The sequence below is a fragment of the Macaca fascicularis genome, chromosome 14 (assembly GCF_037993035.2).
Source record: "Macaca fascicularis isolate 582-1 chromosome 14, T2T-MFA8v1.1".
NCBI lineage: Eukaryota > Metazoa > Chordata > Mammalia > Primates > Cercopithecidae > Macaca > Macaca fascicularis.
In genome coordinates, this window is record NC_088388.1 from 121,039,954 (window position 1) to 121,052,362 (window position 12,409).

Sequence of the window (12,409 nt, forward strand, 5' to 3'; positions counted from 1 at the left end):
CTCTAGAGCTCTGGACACATACTGCTCCCACCTTAGTGAAAACAGACTGTATGTCCAAATAGTATCTTTCTCCAGAGAAACACGGTCTCATTTATATAACCCACTCCGGCAGGTATCGTTGTCATCCTCCTCCTCCTCTTCCTCCTCCTCCTCATTTTAGTGTCACACAGCTTCTTTTGCTTATGGTTATTATTATTTTTTAATCTTTATTACTGTAGTGTCTATGTTGCTTATGGAGAAACAGCTCATGAAGTAGCTGTGGTTTTTAATAAACGGAGCTTTATTATTTTATTCCAAGTTCAGTATCACATATGGTTCAGTACAGAGCTGCCACCAACATCAGAAAGGTAGTCGAATTTAACAGAGGCCAGTGGAAATGGGTCTGAGATTTGTTTTGCTGAAATTGTGAGCTCCCTTGCCAGGACTGCTGGAAGAGTCAATGAGACAATGTGATGTGGCAAAACAAGCTCTAGGCTTCAACAGATCTAGACTTGATACCTAGCTCTGCTACTTATTTTATGCTCAATTAACCACTCTCACCTCAGTTTCTTTGTCCATAAAATGGAGTTAACTTAGTTTCACAAGCAAGATCTCACAACTGGTATCATGGCAAAATGAAATAATATGTCACAAACCACATGCTAACCTACAGTTCAGTGGCAGAGCACAGTTGTCATTCTGGAAAGTTTCCTTGTTTGGATTCCACTAACTATACTGGTAAATAGAGAGCATCCCACCAGGACTATTGGTTGTTTCCTCCACATTTGACATCATGACCAGTTTTCTCCCGCAGACTCAGTCTGGGTCTCTCTGTCTGTGTCACATCCAGCATACTGTTCTCACAGCGGGGGAGCCAATCAGTGCTCCTAAATGGTGTGGCTCATTGTCCTGTATTGAGGATGATCAGTGAGTGTCTCTCCCACTTTTCTCCAGAGACAGAACATAGTCTAGACATACGGGGCAGGAGAAGGTCAGGAACCCTGGCTTCTGATCTTAGCTCCACTTGCTAGTGCACTGGAAATGATACAGGAGGTTGCACGAGTCTCTGGTTCTGTTGCAGCTACTTTATGAGTTCCTTCTCCATAATGAACATTGGTATTACAGGAATAAAGGCAAAAGACAGCAATAACATTAAGCAAAAGAAGTTGTGTGCCACTTAAATGATAATGATGATGATGAGGATGATGACAAAGCAGAAGAAGGTATGTCAATTGATGATATTGCTATGAACCATAAACTCAATAAATATTTCTCAGACCTATGTTGGGCCTAGGGCTGAATACGAAAGGGTTAAACTGCCCTGAAGATAATTAAACCCTGTTACAAACTCAGGTCAAGTAAAAAAAAACAAAAACAAACAAACAAAAAAAAAAACAAAAAAAAAAAACCAGCAACAAGAATTTAGAGAAATCAAGAAAAGCTGCAAAAACAAAAACAAAAATATTCCCTTTCACACAAATAGATCTAAAACTGAGAACCTTTAGTGACAAGCCCGCTGGGAAAGACGGGATCAAAATCCAGAATTACTTCTACAGGAGGAAGTATCAGAGGGTCTGGAGCATGTGAGGGACACGGGGTCATGAGTGGAGAAACAGGAAAATGAGTGTGAGGGAAGGAGAGTCTGGTTCCCCTTCGGACTGGCAGACCATTCCATTCTGCTCTGCACCCCACACCAGGAAAAATGCAGGACCCAGACAATAGGACAACCAAGATATAGAAGCAACCATGTCATGAGGAATTTGAAGAACTGGAAATATTTAGGCAGATAAAGATACAACTCTGTAATTGCTGTCTTCGAATATTTAAAGGGCTCTCGATTAGAAAATGGTGGGATTTGCTCCGCCCAGTTTCAGGAAATAGAATGGAACTAACGGAGAGACACGTCAAAGAGAAATATTTTTGATCCACTATAAGAAAAATATTCAGGTAGTTTAGCCCAGATTTGGAAAGGTCACTTTGTGTCTGGAGAAAGCTGTGAGGGCTCTGTCACTGGACGTTCTTTGGTCAAATGGAGGGCCAGTCATGGAGGCTGCCTGCACTGAAATAACCTTTGGGATCCTTGTAGCTCTTGGACTATTTGAGTCTATGAACAACCTGGGATCCAAAAGGAGAAACTAGACAAAAGAAGCATGTGACATCCTCACACAGAGCATTTTAACTCCTGCTGCGGGATCTCCTGGTCTAACACATTAGCTGATCAGATAAATCCAAAGTGTGCTTGCGGCCTTTTCCTCTCTTTCCCTTGAGCAGCACTATTTCTTTAACTATCACAGGTAAGTCCAAGAGTTAGGCACCTCCTCGGTGGGGCAAATGGCCTTTAGTATAGTGGAAAACACAAAAGAAAAGACAAAACTCCTACATTGAATGACCAGTTTAAGGAGAATCGCAGTTCTCAAAAGAGATGATGTTTAGAAGCCATCTTATCAAATACCTCCCCCGATGTCTGAATTCCGTCCATATCTTCCCTGATTGAGTGGTTGTCTGATCTCTGTTTGAACTCAGTCTCTGCAGTCAATTTGATTGGAGGCCATTCTGATGGGGCTCAAGAATAAGCAAAACACACGCATAGAAAATGCAGTTAGCAAGACATGGACGCGAGGGAAAAGGCACTTTGGTATAGTACCAGACTACAAGGCAGAACCTAAAGCTAATTAGAATTTCTTGAAGTCAGAATTACAGTAAATTTTAAAAGTCCTACCTACAGTTTGAGGAGACACACTTGGGACACACAGTGCCAGTAAAAACTATAGGTGACGTTCTTGCCTATTCTGCAATCTTTTGCATCTGTGTGTGAGCCTTACATTGCAGGCTGGGAAGGTACAAGAATAGGGGCAGCGCAGTAGAAAGGGTGCAGATTGCTAAAAAGGAAAGACTAAATACTACGGGGCTTTGGGTGGGGCCAGTATGTGGTATGTGTTTGGAGTTGCTTTCATGATATTATCCTGGACAGGGTTGCAAAGACGGGTGCAAAGCTGATGAGGGTGTCAGATAAGAGAAATGGAGCATTCAAGAATTGACCTCTGACTGAGCAGAGGGAACCCTGAGCTCAGGCAGAGGAGAAAAACAGAGTTTGGGGATGAAGAAAAAGGGAGAAAAATTGAGAGGTAGGGAGATGTGAAGGGAGAAACTGCATGAGAGGTCTAAGATATCTGGGACGTTTCCAAGACCATCTCAGGGTCTCAAGCGGTGATGAGAGGCAGGAATAAGGGTAAATGTTGAGGAGGAAGAAGGAGGCCAGGCACTGAAAGATCTTCTGAGTAGAAAGAAACAGAAAGAAAGCTAGACTCATCATAAGACTTGGTGTCTCCATTTCCCAACTAGCTCACTTCTCAGGAGAGAGAATCAAAGGGCACCTTCCTGGCTGCAAAAGATTGTTAATTAACAGGAAAAATCTGAATGCTTCAAGTATTGACTAGACACCTCCTATATGCTCAAGATACAGGATAGAAGTAGAAATCAAGTTCCACAGTAACCTGAATTACTATTAGTCAGTTAACAATCATTTGCTTGGTAACTACTCTTGGCCAAAGACCATGGTAAGCATCAGGAACCCGACTGGGATGACAAGACCGACCCTCCAGGGGTCACAGAGTAACAGGTGAAGGGGAGAAGCACAGCCAAGTATAAAACTCCTGCAAAGGATTATAGGGTGCTGTGAGGGAAAATAACAGAATATCCAAAGAATCATTGCTAGGTTTTGTTTTTAACAGAAAAGACACGTCAGACACCACAAAGAATCAGGAGCAGTCAGTCTATAGGTAGTGTCATCCTGGCCTGGGAATGTCAGAGAGAATATTCCTAGTCCCCGGTGTCCAGATAAGAGCAGTGGAGGCTGATCCCAGAAGAGGACCACTGAGCAGCTGGCCACACTGGGGGCGTACTCCTCAGGGCAAGGAGGAGGCTGAGAATGGAAGGAGGAAGCCTCCCACTCTAGATCCTTCTCCGGCAGACCCCACTCACCCTGCCAGGGGACAGTTCAGTGGATGTGACTTCCACCCGTGGCTAAGCAAGGAAACAGCCTCTTTGGAGCTTCTCCAATGTTGCAGCTCTCCTGTGCCCCTTGCTGTTCTACTCAGACTCACAGATGAGCCCAGCTCCTCTCCTCCATTCTAAACGCCTCTGTTTCAGGGAAGCGTTTGCATTTTCCTTGGCACAGGTACAGCTTGCTGAATTCTTTTAGGCCAGGCCAATTACAACAAGCCCTAAAATTGCTGAGCCAAGTGGTTTCTTCAGAGATCTGCTTACATTCCCTCCCTGAAAAGAGCAGGGGGCCCACTTCGTGCAGTCTCTGCACACAAAAAGTGCACGTTTCACTTTTAAGGTGGAGTAGGCACAGGACGGTTTTCCCAAAGACAGAATGAGATGCAACCTATTTTCACTCCGATTTTACTTCGCCTGATTGGGCTTCATCCCATTTCAGAGGACGGACAGGATGGCTCAGGGCCGGCTCCCTTGAAGACTGTCTTGAGAAAGGGCTAGAGAGGCTTTTAGCACAAGCCCCACGGGATCACAAGTTGAAAGAAGTATTTATATGTGTCAGTACCCTCTCATTCCTGAACTTCAACTAGCTTCAGGGTTCAGTATTGCAATCACATTCTCGTAAATTCTGGCTTTGGGAGGAAGACGGAGTCAGTAATGCATAACTTTGATTTTTTTTTATAATCATGATATTTGGGTAGAAATAATTCAGTTCCAAAGAATTATTTAGAGTAGTCTAAAGTTGTTTTTTTTTTCCTGATTTTGAAATTGTTACACCATGACTTTTCAACAAATTCACCTCTTTGTTTATTTTCTATTATGCTTACATCAGAATACAGAACATTCCCTAGCTATTTCTAGCTTAGAGGAAGGCGTTGAGAGAGATCTTAATGAGAACAGGTCAAGCGGTGGTATAGCCAGTTTGGAATTTGAAATTATCCACGAATAATAAATAAAGCATCTAATCTAGTGCAGATCATTGAGAACTGAGCAATTCTGAGAGATACTTGCCAGAAAACCAGTGTCTTTCCCACAACAAAAATTTATCAGAGAAAGAAGTGTGCCCTTGATTCTTGGCATTAACTCATGGCTAGTAAGGCCACGGCGCTGCAGGACTGCGCTCCGAGTCTGAAGGCGTTCTTCAGATGGGGAAACAGGATCGCTTGAAAAGGGAAATTTGAACTCATTCTCATAGATGAGATGACCTCCATGTGTCCAGAGATATGGGAGCCATCATTCAGAGCAGAACTTTCTTACTCAGACAGAAACTAAAGGGTCGCAAGGTAAAAAACTGCCATTTTTAACTTAAAAGACACAAAATCGGGGCAAATCTCATTTGCAGATGGATAAATAAATTCTAGGAACCTAATCCGGTTCTAACATCCTTATCAAAAAGCCTGGCATGTTGGACAAGAGGGTCGCTGGTGGTCATTCTCCTGGGAGGGGGCTCTCCCGAGAGCCCCCAGTGCCACTCAAACCAGAGACTTTCAGCCCCCACTGGGTACTTGACAATCAGAAGTAACCACATGTCTATGCTTTTGAGGAAATTTTACAAACTGATATGTGCCTGGCTTAATGACAAGGGCGCTTGGTTTTTCTATATCAACTAATGAACAGTAGAGATTCATATTTCCATGCCAAGAAGGGAAAGAGCATCCTAAACTCACAGCAGTCTTCAGTGTGGGAAACCGAATGGGATGGTGGGAGGGTCAGGTTTCTTGTCTTTCATTTAGAATATAACTGGACTCAAGAGCTGCTCATCTTCGGGGAATTTCATAGGTCTTTGGCTAGGGACCAATCTGGGTCATAAAACGAGGAAACCCCCCTGGGCCCAGGTAGATCTCTAAAGAAAAAGCTTTGGTTGCCTGGGCTTTGTTTAGCAAAAGAATATTTTTTTCTTGTCCTAGAGTCAGCAAACACGCTGCCAGGTAATCTGAGAGGCCCACAGGGAGACTCCAAGAAGACAAGCCTGAGAGTCCCATGCCAAACTCTTTAATCTTGAAGGCCATTAAGGTGCCACATCTTCACTACATTTCCAAATGCCTACTGCCTTTGGGTGGCATCACAGCAATAAACACAGGACTTAATTAAAAGTCACTTCCATTTCACTGCTAAAGCCAAGGAAATCTGGTACCATAGCCTTGAATTTATAAGTAGGAAAATGTTACAAAAAAAAAAGTGAGGGTGGAAACTAATTTAAAACACGAAAAGTCACTCAACACTGCCAGTGGGTGGTGCAGGATATTGCCATGGCACTTTCTGTTAAATTTCTTCCTCCCAATTCTTTGCAGAATTCTCCTCACTCGTGTGTGGAGAGAGCCCCACTAACTAAAAGCAACCTGAGTATTAGATATGATCACCATGAAGAGTTAAGACAATGGGACCCATAAAATGGCATCACCCCTCAGGGAAGTACAAACCTGCACCCACTGCCCTATTTCTGATCTCGACTCATCCTATGACAGGGTCATACTCCCCTCATCATGAGAGGTTATGGGGGAGTTCGCACAGCTAACAGGCCACTGTTACTCCCTGCTTGTTTGTCGGCAAGAAAAGTGCAGAAAGTTCAGTTGCTCCCATTGGCCATTGGACAAATGCCCAGTTGCTCTCTGGGGAAATCTGATTGTGACTGTGTCATAGTTAATTCCTCCCTCACCCATGCCCCTCCTTTATAGCTGCTTAGTTGCCAAGCTCTGTCCATTCTTTCTCCATTGTATTTCTTGAATTAGTCCCTTTCTTTTATTCCTACTGCAGTTACCCTCGGTGAAGTTTTCATTTTTTCTCGATTGGATTATTGCTATATCTTCTTACTTGGTTTCTTACTGCTAGGATCTGTCCGCCGTAATCCATTTTACATGTGACTTTTCGTTTAGTCTCCCTAATACATGCCTCTGATTATGTCACTCTTATGTTCCAAACCTCATGGTGATTCTTTGTTGCCTGCTGGTCACAAGTGATTCTGCATCGCCTACTGACCAAAGTCCAACAAACACATTGACAGCTTTCTTCACAAAGATGACATTGTCCTATGACTCACATGTTACCCCATAATTAAGGGACTGAGACCCAGAAAATTACTCAAACTTCAAGTAGCCCATGCCCCAGAGGTAAATTTCACTTGCTCTATTTAAACAAGGTTTTCTTCAATATATCCTCCTTGTCACAATCAAAAAGTTCTTTCCAGTGTCTGCCTTGAATTATCCCTTAAGCTCTTGAACTCTACTATCTTTAACTATTATTTGTTTTAATAGCAAGTTCCATTCTCAGAAATGAGAATAGCAAAGTAAAAAAGAAACAAGTGACTCCCAAGAAAAACACCAGAGCATGACACCATAGTGAGTTGAAAGGGGCTGAAATTGGAAGTGGGCTAATGGCTGTTTATGATTTTTGTTTGTTCAACACCCTACATCTTAGGACATTAATCCTCTACAGACTATCTTGATTGTGATGGGTATTTATCTGCTGCACTTATACTTCCGTTCCTCACATCATAAGCATTTATTATATATCACCACAATCAAGTTGTAACAATAATCCATGATGATAGCAATAGTCTAATGAAGAAACATGCTCTGGTGAAAATCCTTGGATATCAGAGAGAAGTGTAAAGATTGTAGAGGACGGGTGCGGCGGCTCACGCCTGTAATCCCAGCACTTTGGGAGGTCAAGGCGGGCGGATCACCTGAGGTCAGGAGTTCGAGACCAGCCTGACCAACATGGTGAAACCCTATCTCTACTAAAAATGCAAAAAATTGGCCGGGTGTGGTGGCGGGTGCCCAGCTACTCAGGAGGCTGAGGCAGGAGAATCACCTGAACCCAGGAGGCGGAGGTTGCAGTGAGCCAAGATTGCACCACACCAGACTGGGCAACAGAGATTCCATCTCAAAAAAAAAAAAGATTGTAGAAAGCAACTTGGAGAATAATTCATAGAAAAACAACTCAGACTCTTTACCCATCATTACGGCATTGACATTTCTGGGGTTGAAGGCAGTAGTGGCTAGGAATGTGCACATTAACTTTTCACACTGAGGGGATAACACACTATACCAGGCACAATGTTGGGGATTCAGATTCTAAAGAGCATCTTTTTGTCGTGTGTTAAAGATGGATATAAAGGTTCTCTATATGAGGCCTATGATAGTCAATGGTCATTCCCCTATCTTGGGAATGGTATAGGCTATACAGATAACAGCCTAGAGAGGTGAGAAGCTAACTTTTCTTTCAAAAAAAGATGAAGAGAAGAAGGGAAGGGAAGGAGGGAAGGGAAGGGAAGGGAAGGGAAGGGAAGGGAAGGGAAGGGAAGGGAAGGGAAGGGGAGGGAAGGGAAGGGAGGGAAGGGAAGGGGAGGGGAGGGGAGGGGAGGGGAGGGGAGGGGAGGGGAGGGGAGGGGAGGGGAGGGGAGGGGAGGAGAGCTCAGCAAATTCTGGAGCACAACTTACAATTTTGCCTGATATCTCACCACACTGCACAGCTAGGAAGTTCTTCTGAAGATCTAACCTGTGTTTCTTCTGATGTTTTTGTTTATTTGTTTACCATAGATTATTTATAGCCTTTTTCCAAACAGAGAGATACAGCCTTTCCCAGCTGGCTGTTTGGCTCAGCTAACAGAGCTGCTCTAAAAGTCACGGTTAACACTTCTTTCCCCTAAAAGGGTCATCCAGTTTGCTCCAAAAGATAGCTACATCAATCACCCTTCCTAAGTGACAGTCTTGTCATACATAAAGAAGCCAGGCAGGTGAGCAGATGCCGTTATCACCACTGTTTCTATCTATTAAAAAAATAAAAGCAAGAGTTCTGCCTACTCTCCAACCCAACCAAAGAGAGCCTCAGAGTCAGACACCTGGAATGAACCCTCATCCCTGCATCCACAGAGGACGCCTGGCCAGAGCGGTGGCAGTGGTGACAGAGCTGGGATCGCCGACATCCGAAATGCATCCTGCACTCCAGCCCTTATGTGGTACTTGTTTGTCTCATAAAACCATTTTGTTTTTTGAGGATGGAGATGAGGTTCTTTAACAAAATTTTCAATCTATAATTGTACTCCAACGTGTTCCTTACACATCTACGATTTCTTCTATCTTATAAAATAAAATATACTCTTGATTTCAGAAAAAAAAAAAAAGCACAAGGGTATGACAGCATTAAAAACAGGAACCTCAGAGGCCATGAGGCTTTTCACATTTTGACAGAACCAGGCTTTTGTCTCTGCTGGTGCCCTGGAACTCACGGGTTTCTTAGGAACGAGAGTGCAAGTGGTGTTAGGACCTCAATGATTGGAAAGAGACACCTTGAAGACTGAAGGAGGAGGTAAGGGCAGAGTTGAATCCAATCTGTGCTCACTTTCCTGTTCAGAATTACCTGGGCAGGTAGTTTAACATCTCCTAACCTGGGTTTCCTCACCTGTAAAACGAGAATAAGAAGACAACACATCCCACGGCATCTTTGAGAACACTTATTCAATGGAAAGATACCCTTAGCACAATGCCTGGCACCTTGCGGGTGACCATTAATGGTGCCTCTTGTTTTTAATATTATCACAGTCATCTCAGGGGGGCAAAGTAGCAAAGACTGACCGTGGGAAAGAGAGCTGTGGGAAAGTGACAGAGGTGCTGCCATCCCCTTGGCCCTGCCCATGACCCCACTGTCGGGGGTGCAGAACATTTCCCCCATTCACCAGGTCCCAACCCACTCCCAGAGAGAGCAGCTTGGTGGAACAATAAAAGCCTGGCTCCCGCAAGATGGCACCACGATGGGCTGTGCCTGGATCCAAAGGAGACGTCTCTGTCCAGCATTTCCATCAGGCTCTTCCGAGCCAGCTCCTGGGGCACGCACAAAGACCCATTCAGGATGGCTGGAGTTCTGAAAGCCAGCAGATGAGCCGAGGGGCCGGGAAGGGGGTGGAGAATCAGCACAGCGCCTGGCACTAACCCTGCTGGGACCTGCCCTGGGCAAGCGGACGTGGAGGGCTCAGGTCTGCCGCCACGCCTGCACTCTTTGTTTTCCCGCAGATTCCGTTCTCTGATGGTGGTCCAGGGCACCAAGGACACCAGCTGCCATGGCTGGGATTGAATGACCTCCCTGGGGTGGCTGGGAACCCCCACTCCCGTGGTGCCAGCCCAATGGGCAGGATACCCAGTGGAAACAGGCCATTACTAACAGGCCTGCCATTTCGAAAGTGCCTCTTTCTGGGAAAATTGACTCTCAGAGGTTCCCACCCTGGGAAGGTACAGTGAGAAATAAGAAGCTAAATTACTACGCAGTAGCCAATAGTTATTCCCCAGGGCCTAGAAAGTGACTCTGTACCCTTCAGCCTCAGTTTTCCCACCTGTACAATGGGGCTAGGTACAACAACCTGTTGGAACTCAAAAAGTAGCTGCTGTGAGAGAATTTATCAGTAGCAGTTGGTTTATTCCCTTTGAACACAAATATATCAGACCTGATGCATCAAGGATACGCCAGTTCTGCAGCTCCCTGAATGTTAGAGCACAGAGGCTGCTTAATGGACCATGACCCTTGGATGCAAAAGAAAATAAGATTCCCTCTTTTACTCTTTCCCTCCTAAGTCTACAAGAGGCTGTCCCAACAAGGTGACAAGCTGAACATGGCATTGAAAACTGAGCCCCTTTAGGCTGCCAGAATTGTAAGACATTTCCTGTGGGACAACAGCATTTCCCAGATGACTCGATTCAGAAGGACTAAAAGGAGTTTCTATGATCTGAAGATGTTTGTACATCAGCTAATCTAGCTTTCCATCTTTGCCGGAATATGCTGACTGCATTTATTCCTCTAGATATCTCACCCAATAGTAAGACTCAGTAGAAGCACCTCCTCCTTCAGGAAGCCTTCCCTGACTACACAGCTTGAATTAGTGCACTTTCATATTCTCCCACAACACCCTGGGCACACTTCTCTCTTAGCAACCGGGAAATTATATTGAAATTGTCTGCTTGTTTGTCTCTGTCTTCTTGGTGACCAGGTACTATACTTACAATTTTTTACTCCAGTATCTAATACAGTGCTGACATAATGCAGGAATTTAATAAGTGTTTATTGAACTAAATGGATGTGTATCTCTCTCTAAAGTATTTGCTAGCATAAACCCCCATCTGTATTTTATAAGGATATCCCATAACCTCTGCTCTTAGGAAGTTCTATGTCATATCTAACTCAGTTCTCTCCTGCGTGCTTATATTTCTTTTTTTTCAAACCTCGGAAGACCACAGTCAGTCACCATCCTCATTCTTATCAGAGTGATCACAGAAATCACAGCTCACACTCATCATTGTTTTCCTCTCAGGTTCAGCTTTATTTTTTCGGTCTTAAATCAGGAATGAACTTTCACAGTCTCAACTCTGGCATTTTTTCCTCTTAACAAACAAATAGAAAAGAACTTCCAAGAAAGATTTTGACCTGATAGAGTCTGCTCCTTTTAACAAGATTGTGGGAAGCACCTACTATGTGCCAGGCTGTGTGTGATGGAGAAGGAGCAAATGCGTAAGTCCCTGACATCAAGAGATCTTCAACCTAAAACAAAGAATAATGGGGGTACTTAATTTAACTAATAAAAAGTAGCACTCCACTTTCTTGTGGTCCCTTGGTTAGAATCACCAACTTTTGTGAGTTTGCAGAAAAGCCCAGAGTGCTAAAAAGTAAAAAGCAAAGATTCCCATTTCTGAGCAACTTGGGAGAAACTAAGTGGCCCAGTCAGGGGACACGTTGGGGAGTCCCTTAAAGGATAAGTGTCATGTGTATGTTGACATTTCTAAAGAAATCCAATTGCATTTTCACTGCTAAGGAGAGGCCAGCCTCCACTGGTCACACATTCAGAAAGCTGGCAGGAGCCACCAGTCAGCAACCCCCAATCAAACAGGCTCCCTCTTTCTGGCCAAAGAGCTCAGGGTCTGCATGACTTGAGGCAAGTCATCCGGGGACATTTGGGATTCTGATCTAGTGAGCCAAAGAAGGCGGTACAGATAAGGCCCAGACAGAAATCTGGCAGCCTAAATAACATCTGGTTGGTCTGAGGTTTGGACTCTGGCTGGGGCTGGGAGCCCAGGGCTGGCGACTGGGGAGCCTGCATTTGGAGCTGGTGACAGCAGGTGGCGCAGGAGCGCAGAAACCAACCCTCAGTGGGCCCTGAAAGAAATCATGGTGTTAATGCCACCCCAAACCACAGCCAAGTAAGGCAAAGGCGACCATGTTGTCGTCACAGTCTTGAAAAAGACAAATTGCACAGATGGAGCATAGGACCTTAGATGGGCAATTCTCAGGTAAAGAAAAGCCAAGGTAGGTCGTCAGAGATCTAGGTAAAATCCTTGGATGGTCAACGACTTCAGAACTTTAGGAAATGCGCAAAGAAAATGAAGGAGAAAGACAACACATAACATTAACTTCAGGAGCAATATAAGAGCTCCTGGAGCTGAAAGACTCA

General features: G+C 44.4%; 1 long non-coding RNA gene across 10 annotated transcripts in view; it reads right to left on the reverse strand.

Moving 5' to 3' along the window:
• Positions 1–12,409, reverse strand: part of LOC102123831 (uncharacterized) — a 337,031-nt gene that overhangs the window by 174,858 nt on the left and 149,764 nt on the right. The window lies entirely within an intron of this gene.